The sequence below is a fragment of the Cibotium barometz genome, chromosome 24 (assembly GCF_041138505.1).
Source record: "Cibotium barometz isolate CiBa-2024 chromosome 24, ASM4113850v1, whole genome shotgun sequence".
NCBI classification, from domain to species: Eukaryota; Viridiplantae; Streptophyta; class Polypodiopsida; order Cyatheales; family Cibotiaceae; genus Cibotium; species Cibotium barometz.
Window position 1 is genome coordinate 29115176 of NC_141069.1, and position 12080 is coordinate 29127255.

A 12080-nucleotide genomic window follows, 5' to 3' on the forward strand; every position below is an offset into this window, starting at 1 on the left:
TCAAAATCCTACTGGAAGCTTCTTTAGGCTTGCAAGGCATCGTTGCTTGTTTTGTGCATCTTGTTTGGCTACATTCATCTTTTCCTGTTCAATATCAAAGGCCTACTTAAGCAACAAGTTGTTTTTATGGAGCTCCTGATTCTGATTTTTCAAGTTGTTTACCACTTCTTCAAGCCTATCAATGTCCTTCTTGTGTTGCTACTGCAAGTCATGCCATAAGCCTTGAAAATGCACTCTTGAATGCGATTCCTAAGTTGCAACAAAAGAAAGCCTTCTACAATAGCCAAACAGACCATTAGCTCCATCACCTACATATGTAAGAAATGAAGTGATATTAACAAAAGGAGGTGGGGCATTGGTGAGAGGGTTAATAGAGTATATGAATCCAATCATCTACATTTTCTCCCTTGTGATCGAATTGTATCCAATGGCACATTGTTCACACCACTTGGTTTTGAGCTGCGGATGGTAGCATACTCAGTAGCCAAATCTACATGTAACTTGAACTTTGGTGCTCTGTTAGATATATCTTCAAGTGGCATTATCTTTAGGGTTAGGCAATGCTGAAAAGTGATTCTTGTAGAACACAATGCGAGAGTGAGGAGAGGGTATTCTAAGGAGAGTGCAATGAAGTTTTGCTGTAAAAAATATTAGACAATCATAGATGGATAGTGAGCTCTGAAGCTATGGAGGTTGACACAGGGATTTTTTGCACTTCAATGTCGGTAAGACATGAGAGAGAGAGAGAGAGAGAGAGAGAGAGAGAGAGAGAGCGCAAAAACTGATGAAAAGATGAGGCATGGAGGATGAGAGAGTGTGAGATATCAACACTTGGATGTGCAGAGGTTATGGAAGCTTACTAATCAAAGATACTTGGTCATGGCAGGTCCAAATGTGAGAAAGGGGAAGAGAAAGAAGATCCCCACATTTTGGAGAGAGAATGTAGAGAAAGAAAGTGGTGGGGGGTCCTAAAAGTGGAGGGAAGAGAGAGGAGGGAAGGCCTTTCAGCCATTTTGAATTTGGTAAAACCAAAAAGTTACCCCCAATTCAGTTCAAGAAAGTATATATTTGAAAAGATAGAAATTCAAGTAATGATTGCATAAAGATCCCCTTTTCAGGCCTGGTCAAAGTTTGCTTAGAGTCCTTAAGCAAAAGGACTTAAAAACATAATATGGTAGCTTAAAGGGCCCCTATAGACCTCAACCTTCCCCTAATGGGCATCGGGACATCCCGTTGTTATGGTGACTGAAGAGATAACCAACGAGTGGGATGACTTATGGAAACATGCAAATGATGAATTTGAAGAAAGCATAGAGGGCACTTGTTGGGAGTTTCTATCAGGGAAGATGTTATATGTTTGGGATGGGAATCATCGTCTATTTTCCTGGTGGGGAGTGGCAAAAATATGTAAGTTCTCTACTATGGTTTTTTTATTTATTTGGCATAGAAATACTTTGGACTAGCCCTACCATTGTTTGTAGCATTGGCATATCAAAACAACCCCCTATCACATACACATAAAACACAACAGATACACACACACACATGTACACACACACACACGAGGAGAGAGAGAGAGAGAGAGAGAGAGAGAGAGAGAGAGAGAGAGAGAGAGAGAGCCCATCTCCCCCTATCACAGACACACACACACACACACAAGAGGGGAGAGAGAGAGAGAGAGAGAGAGAGAGAGAGAGAGAGAGAGAGAGAGAGAGAGAGAGAGAGAAACACATACACATATGAAGACACACACACACACACACACACACACACACAACACAATGAAGAGTAGAAGTGCAAATGCGGTGTGGGAAAGCAAGCGTGCAAGAGTGCGAGGAAGGAGAAACACACACACAGATAGGGTTAGCACGAATGTATATACAATGAGTGGAAATTACATGTATATGTGTTAGTAGTCAATGGGCGGGCGGGCGGCCACAGTAGATGGCCATTTACCCAACATTCTCCCACTAAATGGCCAATGTGCCAAAAGGGAGGTTAGTAAACAAAAGAAAAGAAAAAATGAAGCAAGAGTAGCTTCATGTGATGCCCATCGACTGACGACAGCACTGAAACCGTTAGTGGAGTGCATCTGCTGTATTTGTTGTAGTATGTATCTTCACCAAGTCAACCTGCTTCTTTGCCAGGCATTCCCGTACAAAATGATGTCACACATCAATGTGTCTCGTGCGAGCATGAAACACTGGATTCTTTTCCAAGGCAATAGCACTCTGACTGTCACAGTGAAGAAGTGGTAGATGTACCTTAATGCCAAGATCTCCCACTAGACGAGCAAGCCAAATAGCTTCTTTGCATGCTTCACTAGCTACAACATACTCTGCTTCTGTGGTAGAGATTGACGTACAATCTTGAAGCACACATCTCCAAGAAATAACAGCACCTGCAAATGTGTAAATCCATCCTGTAGTGGATCTATGAGTGTCAACACAGCCTGCATAATCACTGTCAACATATCCCTGAATGGATAGCTCTCCATGGCCATAGCATAGCTATCTGTCTGCTGTCCCACTCAAGTATCTCAGGATCAACTTAACAGCTTCCCAATGCTTCTTTCTAGGATTGGACATAAACCTGCTAACAACTCCCACTACATATGCAATGTCTGGTCTTGTAGCCACCATGGCATACATGAGACTCCCACAAGCTGAAGCGTGCGGAACCTTAGCCATCGCGGCTTTGTCCTCATCAAATTTGGGGCAATCATCTTCGCTAAGTTTCAAGTAGGCAGGCAATGGAGTACTGACTGACCTCCCACTCTGCATATTGAAATGCTCAAGCACTTTATGCACGTACTCTTCTTGAGACAGGTATAACAACCCTTTCTTTCGGTCCCTAGTAACACGCATACCAAAAATGTGATGAGCATCACCCAAATCCTTCATGTCAAACTGACTAGATAGCTTCTTCTTTAAATCAGCAATGTCCTTCTTTGAATGACCAGCAATAAGCATGTCATCCACATAAAGGATTAGCATAATAAGCTTTCCATCTCTAGGTTTCTTCACATAGAGACAAGGATCCTCATTACTATGCTTAAATCCCTGGGAACACATAAATGTATCAAACTTATGATACCACTGCCTGGGTGCCTGCTTCAAGCCATAAAGACTCTTGCATAACTTGCACACCAAATGTTCCTTGCCAAACTTCTCAAACACTTCATGCTGAGCCATATAGATCTCTTCATCGAGATCACCGTGTAAGAAAGCTGTCTTTACATCCATCTGTGCAAGATCAAGATTCTCTCTAGCAGCAAGGGCAAGCATGACACGTAGAGTTGTCATCTTGACAACAGGCAAAAATATTTCCTCGAAATCAATTCCATACTCCTGCTTAAAGCCTTTGGCTACCAATCTTGCCTGGCAAAGCATTAGGGGATGTAAACTTCTTCTTGAAGACCCACTTGCATGGTAACACTTTCTGACCTTTAGGCAACAGTACCAGTTCATAAGTCTTGTTCTGTTCAATGCTAGATATCTCACTTTGCATCGTAAGCTCCCACTGAGACTTATCACCAGCCAACATAGCCTCTTTGTAACAAGATGGCTCACCACTGTCTGTAAGCAACACAAAATCTACACCAGGGACAAAACGTTCTGGAGGATGTGAGATTCTCTATGATCTCCTTGGCTGACTACTTGTGCTAGGGTGCTCAGTAGCTCTATCAAGTTGAGCATTAACTTGCGGCATAGTAGGCAGGAGGGGAGACATCATTGAATGTAACCTTTCGATATGCAACCTCCTTCTCTAGCTGTTTATGCATCTTGGTCTCATTAAAGACAACATCACTGCTATGGATCACTGTTTGACTCTTTGGGTCCCATAGACGATAGCCAAACTGTCCATCCATTCCATAGCCAATAAAGATGCATTTACGTGATTTAGGATTAAGCCTTGCATGACGCTCGATAGGCACATGTGCATAAGCTTCACAACCAAATGTCCTGAGCCTTTGATAAGAGACTGGATATCCCGACCATAACTCCTCAGGCACTTTAAACTGTAATGATGCATTTGGCATTCTATTGATCAAATAAACTGTTGTCATCAAAGCTTCAGCCCAAAATGACTATGGCAAATGTGACTGTGACAGCATAGACATAAGCCTTTCTTGAATGGTGCAATTCATACGCTCAGCAACACCATTTTGGGCAGGAGTATATGGAGCAGTAAACTCCCATTTAATACCCTTTTCTACACAAAAGTCTACAAACTCCTTTGAGATGTACTCACCACCATTGTCTGACCTCAAGGCTTTAACTTTCTTGTCAGACTAGTTTTCCACACTCGACAAGAATCACTGAAAGCAAGCAAATGTCTGATCTTTAGATTTGATGTTGTAAACCCAAACCTTGCATGTAGCATCATCAATAAATGTGACAAAATATTGTGAACCACCAAGAGACCTCGTCGGCATGGGGCCACAAATGTCACTATGTATCAGCTCCAATGGCTGCCTTTCTTTCTCAAAAGAAACATTTCTAGATGTGCGTGTGTGTTTCCCGTACATGCAATGCTCACAAAAACTGAAGTCTAAAAAGCATAACTCAGGCAAGCAACCCAAACAAGAAAGAGTCTCCATAGCTTTTCTAGACATGTGTCCCAACCGGCTATGCCACAAAGAAACTGATGGCTGCTCAGTGACTGATAAAACAGTATCTTTGCTTGACACATAAAGAGGATAGAGTGAGCCAACTTTGATTCCATGTGCAACCAAAATGTTGCCTTTGCTGATCTTCCAAGACAGCTGAGAGAAAGTGACCTTATATCCAAGGTCATCCAACTATGGAATAGAGATCAAATTCCTGTCAGGCATGGCACGTGATGAGCATTCTCAACAACAAAACGCATGCCATTGGAAAGAACCATGGGTATGTCACCAATGACAACTATGTCGCATGCAAATGAATTTCCCAAAGTGACTGTGTCCACTGTCTCTTCATAGCAAGAGAACCATTCTCTATGCGGCGTAACATGAAGAGATGCACTAGAGTCCAAAATCCATGCATGTGAAACTTTGCCACTGACAAGTATCTCAACAAACACTGTACTCTCCAAGCATAAGCTTTCTTGGGCATCGTGGAACACTTCAGATGGCTGATCAAGCATCAAAATGTCCTGGGAATCACTGTTATGTGTAACAATATTGAGTTCGTCAATCTTGACCGAACTATTTGGCTTATCCTCTGAAGCACTGCTACTACTACCCTTCTCTTTACCTTTGCCCTTTTCTCTCTTCCATGCATAGCAATCTTTCTTTAGGTGACCAAACTTGTCACAAAAATGACATTGAATGTCTTTCTTGCCACGAGACTTTGAGTGGCCACAAGATGCATCTTTCTTGTCCCTGTCAGAATCATTGCGGTGCTTACTGTGACCTTGTCTTTGTTTGCCTTCTTTCTGCACATAATGAGCTTCACCATGATGTGAACTACCCATAGTCTTGCGTCTTGATTCTTCACTGAGAAGAGCTCCAGTGATGTTATTGTACACAAGATTGCCATTGGGTGCAAAATTACTGACTGCCGTGCAAAACGTATCCCATGAAGCTAGTAATGAGCAAAGCAAAAAGATAGCTTTCAGCTCATCATCTAAGTTCATGTGTTGAGCATGCATCTGTGCAAATGTCAACTCAAAATCATTTATATGATGTGCAACACTGCCATTCTCCTTCATCCTCAGATTGAAGAGCTTACGTATCAAAAACACTTTGTTACTTGGAGTGTTTTGCTCATACGTGTTGCATAGCTTAATCCATGTCGCATGCACTGTAGCACATTCCAAAAGTGTAAAATAGACTGACTTGGCAAAGTGTAGGCGGATCGTAGATCTCACCAAGGCATCCAACTCCTCCCACTCAAACTGAGTAACCTGGAAGTGCTCTGTAAGAGCTGCCTGTCTTGTAGCAAATGCAATTGGGGCTCTCTGCTTCTTCTGTACCAAAATATCTTGAATTTACTCTTTCCACAATGCAAAGTTTGAGCCATCAAACTTCTTTATGTCGAACACGCTACTATCCTTCGCTGACGACGTGATAAGAGCAAGATAATGCACGAAATCTCTAGAAAAATTTCGGTAGAGTTATGTTTGTATAGAGGCACTAAAACCAAAAGCTAGAGCATCCAAAAGTGACTTCTGGAAGTAATGTAGAGAATCACTATCAATATGGCATAAACTGACCAAAATGCGACAAAATTTCGGCAGCATAACGACAGTAAAATGGCTGAAAATGAACCAAAAGTGTGCTAACAATCACGTGCATAAAGCACTCAAGAATTCTAGGAAAATTTTGATAGCATTTTCCCAGAAAAATGGCTAAAAACCCAAAAAATCAGAAGCTCAGCCCAAAGCCCTCTACTTGAGTATGGACATCTCTAACTTTTTCAGCATGAACGGCTTGCCTGTATGCAGCCACATGATCATGGGGATCACTTGAACCATCATACTTCTTCACCATTTTCTGCAATGAGGAAGGTCTTGTCTTTCTAGATCCTTCTTCTACAGGTCTTCTAGGTGGTCTAGCTTCTGACAGAGGATCCCTTTGCCATGCATCTCTCTCCCTATGAGGTGGCATGTGTTCTACTCTCTCTGGGTTCACGAATGTTTGCTCTCTAGCCTCTCGCCATGGTGGCATAGGTGTAGGTCTTCTTCCTATGGTCCAATCTGATAGAGAAGGAGCTACTGGTTGTTGTGGACGAACAAAAGTAGGTACTCTTGTGTCGCCACTAAAAGCAGTTTCCCTTGGTCTAGCTGTATGCATTGGATGGGGCTCAAGAAAGAGACTCTTTCCCTTCCATGTGAGGTCTCTCACTTCTCTCCACTCAAGTGTCCTATAGAAATTCCCAAACTTGTCTATGATTCTCCTCTCATGTCCCTCTTGACATTCTAGCATTAAGGTGTGTTGGACTACAAACTATAAGTGTGGCAGTTTAGTCGTAGCATAATAGACATCTTGTGAATCACAAAAGACTTCTTGCAATGGGTTATCTTGGAATATTTTCGTCACTTTTATTTCCCTTTCAATTTTCCATTCAGCAAACAATTTCTCCAAATGCTGGTTCAAATGGGAAGTGTGCGTACCTGGATCATCATAGTAGTTGGATCTTCCATCTTGCTCTTGTAGCGAATCCGCAGTCTACTCCATAGTTGGGACTCTGCCGGTTTGGAGTACTCCCAAGGCATCGACATGTTCAGGATACTTGGTAACCTTATACCGTGCTGCGTCTGTACCCATGTATAGATCCCCTTGGTAGTTGACCGTAGGAGGTTCATGAAATGAGGTTCTATGTTCGGCAGATTTGAACGTATAACGACCCAAAGGGTCCTTATAGATCTCTGCTCCATGTACATTAGTGTACAGAAAAATGAGCGCTACATCATAGTCAATCTCATCTGCTTTTGCCTTTTCGTTCCCTATCTCATTACATGTCCCTAGACATCTCTAGGTCATTATCCATGTTAGCCTCCGAATATTGGGCCGATTCTGAGTGCGTGTCAGACAACGAACACTCTAGAATGCTTTCAAGGTTCCCCACTACCGAGCGCGTGCCGCTCCCTTGTGTGGAAATTCTTGAGACAATGTCAGCGTTTGTCGGTCCAATTTGCCTTCCGAATCTTAAGTTCATGTAGCTTTTTAGTTCAGTTTGTTGTTTACATTCCGGTTCTTTTCTCTTATGTTCCTTCCTTTTTGTGGGTTTTTTTTTTTTGAGAAGTTTTTTCAAGTTGGTATGCTGTGCAGGTCAAAACAATTGTCTGGCAGTTCTCTGGTTGGCAAATCGACACTGAAAATCGACAGCTCAGAAATGGCCAAGTTTGGTATCAAATGATGTCCTCTGCCTGATCACAGCCCTATACTCAGAATTGCAAACTGAATTTTCTACTGCCTGCTAGAGCTCAAAATTGACATGCACTGTCGATTTCCTGCTGTCCAGTGAACAGTTGAATACAGTTTACAGTCCCTTGTACAGTGGTGATACACTAAGGATGTTTGGATTTTCGAAATTTGCAAAGGTACAAGAGCAATCAATCACAATGTTAGTCACCAGAAACAACTGTTTGTGACTCGCGTGCCGTCTCAAGAAAGCAACACTCCGGAGGCTAGGCTTTCGCCCAACGGACCTAAGAGAGAGATTCTTGTCAGGTTTTGCTTGCCCAAACAAAGTGGTCCGGATCCCTTGTTGTGAGAGATGCCAATGCACTAAGCAAAGGTCTCAATCCACTCTAACTAACACTAACGGTTTAGAGCCATCCGCAAGCCTCGGCAATGTTGGATATGTCCAATGCACTATTTAAAGCTCACCTTTACTTTACCTTCTGCCTTTGTCGATTGTAGGCTCACTTTGAGTTGTTGAGTAGTGAGGATTCCTAGACACCCCTGTAAAAACCTCGTTGGCTAAACGATCTTTTTTGGAAAACCAACTTACTCCATAGCCGAAGGCAAGGAGTAAGTTAGTCTCCAAAAAATTTGTAGATCCGCTCGTGCCCTCGAAAACGATAAAAAAACTTTTGGATTCCGACACCATATGTCAAAGCTATGCACTTTTTAGTGAAATCCAAAAAAACAGAAGTTTTTTTACACTAACTCAAAAACAGTTAAAGCACATTCAAAGCCTATTTCAATCATATCTTTCACATACATTGACCAAAAAAATATCCCAAGGTACCAAAATGGTCCAGTACATCAGCCAGTCCAACCTGCACTGTTAGTCAACTCTCTAGTTGGCAAATCGACAGTAGGAAATCGACATCTCAAAAATGCCCAGATTTCATATCAGAGAATGTCAAGAGCCTGTACATGATTCCTGTCAAACCAGAATTCAAAAATAAATTTTCAAATTTTTTTGGGAGCTCAAAATCGACATTGCACTGTCAATTTCCCAAACAGAGCGTACAGTTTTTTGCTGTTGTGACTGTGTACAACATTCAAAATGGTCCAAATGTGGGAGTTTTGGGTAAATGTGATCAATGGCAGCTGAGCAAGCTCTCTTTAGCACATCAAATGACCCAAAAAACTCTCCTAAACAAACGTCAACTCCATATTGAGCATCATTAATCACTTATCAAGCTTAATCACTTCTCAAATTAAGCTTCACAAGGATTGCTTTCGAGCCCGTTTTAAACCTAAGCTAATCCTAAACTAACTATTGCAAAACAACAACAAAACAAGAGATTGCAAACAACATTTACAATGAAAACATAACATCAAAAACATCAACAAAAAACATAAAACATGGAAAGCAATGCAAGAAAAACAACAATGTTTTTGTGGGTTAAATCTTGAACCTTTTCTTTTATTCAATCACCTAAATCCTAATGCTAAAAGAAAGATTAATTAGTGATGGTAGTACAAGCTTCTCAACCAGTTTTGAGTCTTCTCCCCGGTAGCGGCGCCAATGGAGAGACGGAAATCTCTTTACACTTGTAGCAAGAGAGTATCAATTGTTTAAGCTCAATCCATAAGGATTTGCATCCCTTATCGAAGCTCGGAGATTAACCCATACCGGTGCATGGAAGCTTATCCACAATGGGAGAAAAGCTTATGCTTACACACCACTAATGACCACTCCTCTCAATCACACACACACACACACACACTTTCACCAATGGATTCTCAACATTCCTCTCATTCACCATAGCTAGGAGCATGCAAACCCGTCATTAGTAAAACTAAATAGAGATTACAATGCTCACCTCTCTCAATCCCGAAGCTTGCACATACACAACTTGAAAGCTTTAATGGAAGCTCAAGCACACACAAGCACTCAACACATAAAATTCAACTAAGCAAATAAGAGCCCAATGAACTTGCATAGGCTATGGAGAAGCCAAGCAAAGCACAACCCACAATGCTCAACGAGAGCTACACTCAATCACAATGAAACATACACACATAGCTTGCAAGAGATAGAGAAAGAGAACACCTTGTATTCATTAGCCAAGAGAAGAGCTTGGTACATAGCTCATACATGAGTAGTAGAGTTGGAGATGGAGATGGAAGCCATAGCCAAAGCTTGGAGCTCCTCTACACTTAGAATGCACTAGTGAGAGTGAGAAATGATAAGAGAAAACCTAACTTTGGCCCTTTTTGTCTAAAAAGAGTGACCCTGTCTACACCTTGGGCGGCCAAAACTAGTCAAGCTCCAACTAAAATAACTAGTGGGCTACTCCATTTATATCTGTGGAACTCCAATGAGCCCATTATACATTCCAATGCTTTTACAATCCCGATATGATTAAATTTGAGTGGTCATTTCACTCTTACATCCATATACACGAGATTTTTGGCTTAAATTGTGGGAAATTAATAAATGCTTGCGGGAATTTAAAAAATATCCCTGTGCCTTTCTTCTAGCTGGCTCCATCCGCTTAGTCTCTTTAATCTTTATGCATTCTCCACCTAACCATCTTCATATCCGATGTTGACTTTAAGCGCCCGTTTGATCCTCACGGATCAAGTGTCTTTCAATCCCACATGAATTGAGATTTGACCACAATGTGTCAAATCCCACTTTGGTACTAGAGGGTTGCATACAAGGCACACTTACAACTACTATTAGTATTTGGAGCTACTCCTTCTAGATTTTGAGGGATTTCAATCTTCACTAGCTTTGTTTTATTGATGATGAAGTTTGTCACAAAGTAGGTCTCTGAGAGAATTTATTGAATTGTTGTGTGGAAGTGTGGCTACTTATTCAAATGAAACTACATGCCATATATAATTCATTCACCATCTTTGGGCTTCTGTCAATAGAGTTGGGGTTTGTAGGATGTAAAGGTAATCATGATGGTAGTGTGGCTACTTATTCAAATGAAACTACATGCCATATATAATTCATTCACCATCTTTGGGCTTCTGTCAATAGAGTTGGGGTTTGTAGGATGTAAAGGTAATCATGATGGTAGGATTGTGGTGGCCCACTCTATTCCAAGATGCAGTGGAGTTTGTCAAAAGATGTGATGAATGCCAATGCATGAAGGGATAACATGCCGTTAAGACCTATGATGGGTGCTAGAGCTTTCACCGAATGGGGCATTGATTTTGTCAGTCCCATTAACCCACCAGCTCATTAAACGAGGGCACAATACATCATTGTTGCCACTTATTATCTATTGAAGTGGGTAGAAGCTAAAGCCGCACCTAAGAACGATGCCAGAACGAGTGCATGCTTTCTCTATGAGTACATCTTCACAAGGTATGGACTGCCAATTGAGATAGTTAGTGATAGAGGGACTCATTTCATCAATGATGTCATTCACTATTTACTCGATGAGCTTATGGTGATACATAAGAAATCAATCCCATATCACCCACAAGCCAATGGGAAGGAAGAGAGCACTAATAAGATCCTTTGCAACATCTTGACAAAGATTGTAGGCAATTCATGCATGGATTGGGAGTTAAAACTTAATTCCGCTTTATGAGCCTATAGGATAGCCTACAAAATGGCCATAGGAACAACACCATTTAACCTGAAGTTTGGATTGGATGCCATTATACCTATAGAATTTCTAATCCCTACACTCAGAGTGCCCAAAGAGCTTGAATGGACGTGACATGAACTCTCTTATCGATGTACAAATCTCAAACAACTAGATGAATTTTGACTACAAGCAGTAGCTGGAATGTATGCTCAGAAGAGACGGCTCAAAAAGTTTCATGATGTACACATCATCAATAAAGAGTTCAAAAAAGGAGACTTGGTGTTGGCATACACACTCAAATAGCACACATCAAAGCTCAAGAAATGTGGCATGGGGCCATACGTGATACATAATCTATCTTTAAGTGGGGCAGTGCATCTTGCCACCCTTGACAGAGAACCCATGACCAATTGGATTAGTGGATGTAGACTAAAGAAATATCATGAGCCTCTAATGCACAAAATCTTGAATAGACTATATTCCACTAAGGAAAGAAACAAACAAAAGGAAGCAATGAAAGCTCAAGAACAAGTAGAAGCAAAAGAGCAACGAGACAAGCTCAGACAAACTCGTGGAGATATCCAAGAGGTGACCAAGGTTACTAAACGACTAAGAATATGTGCCATCCATGAAGAGGA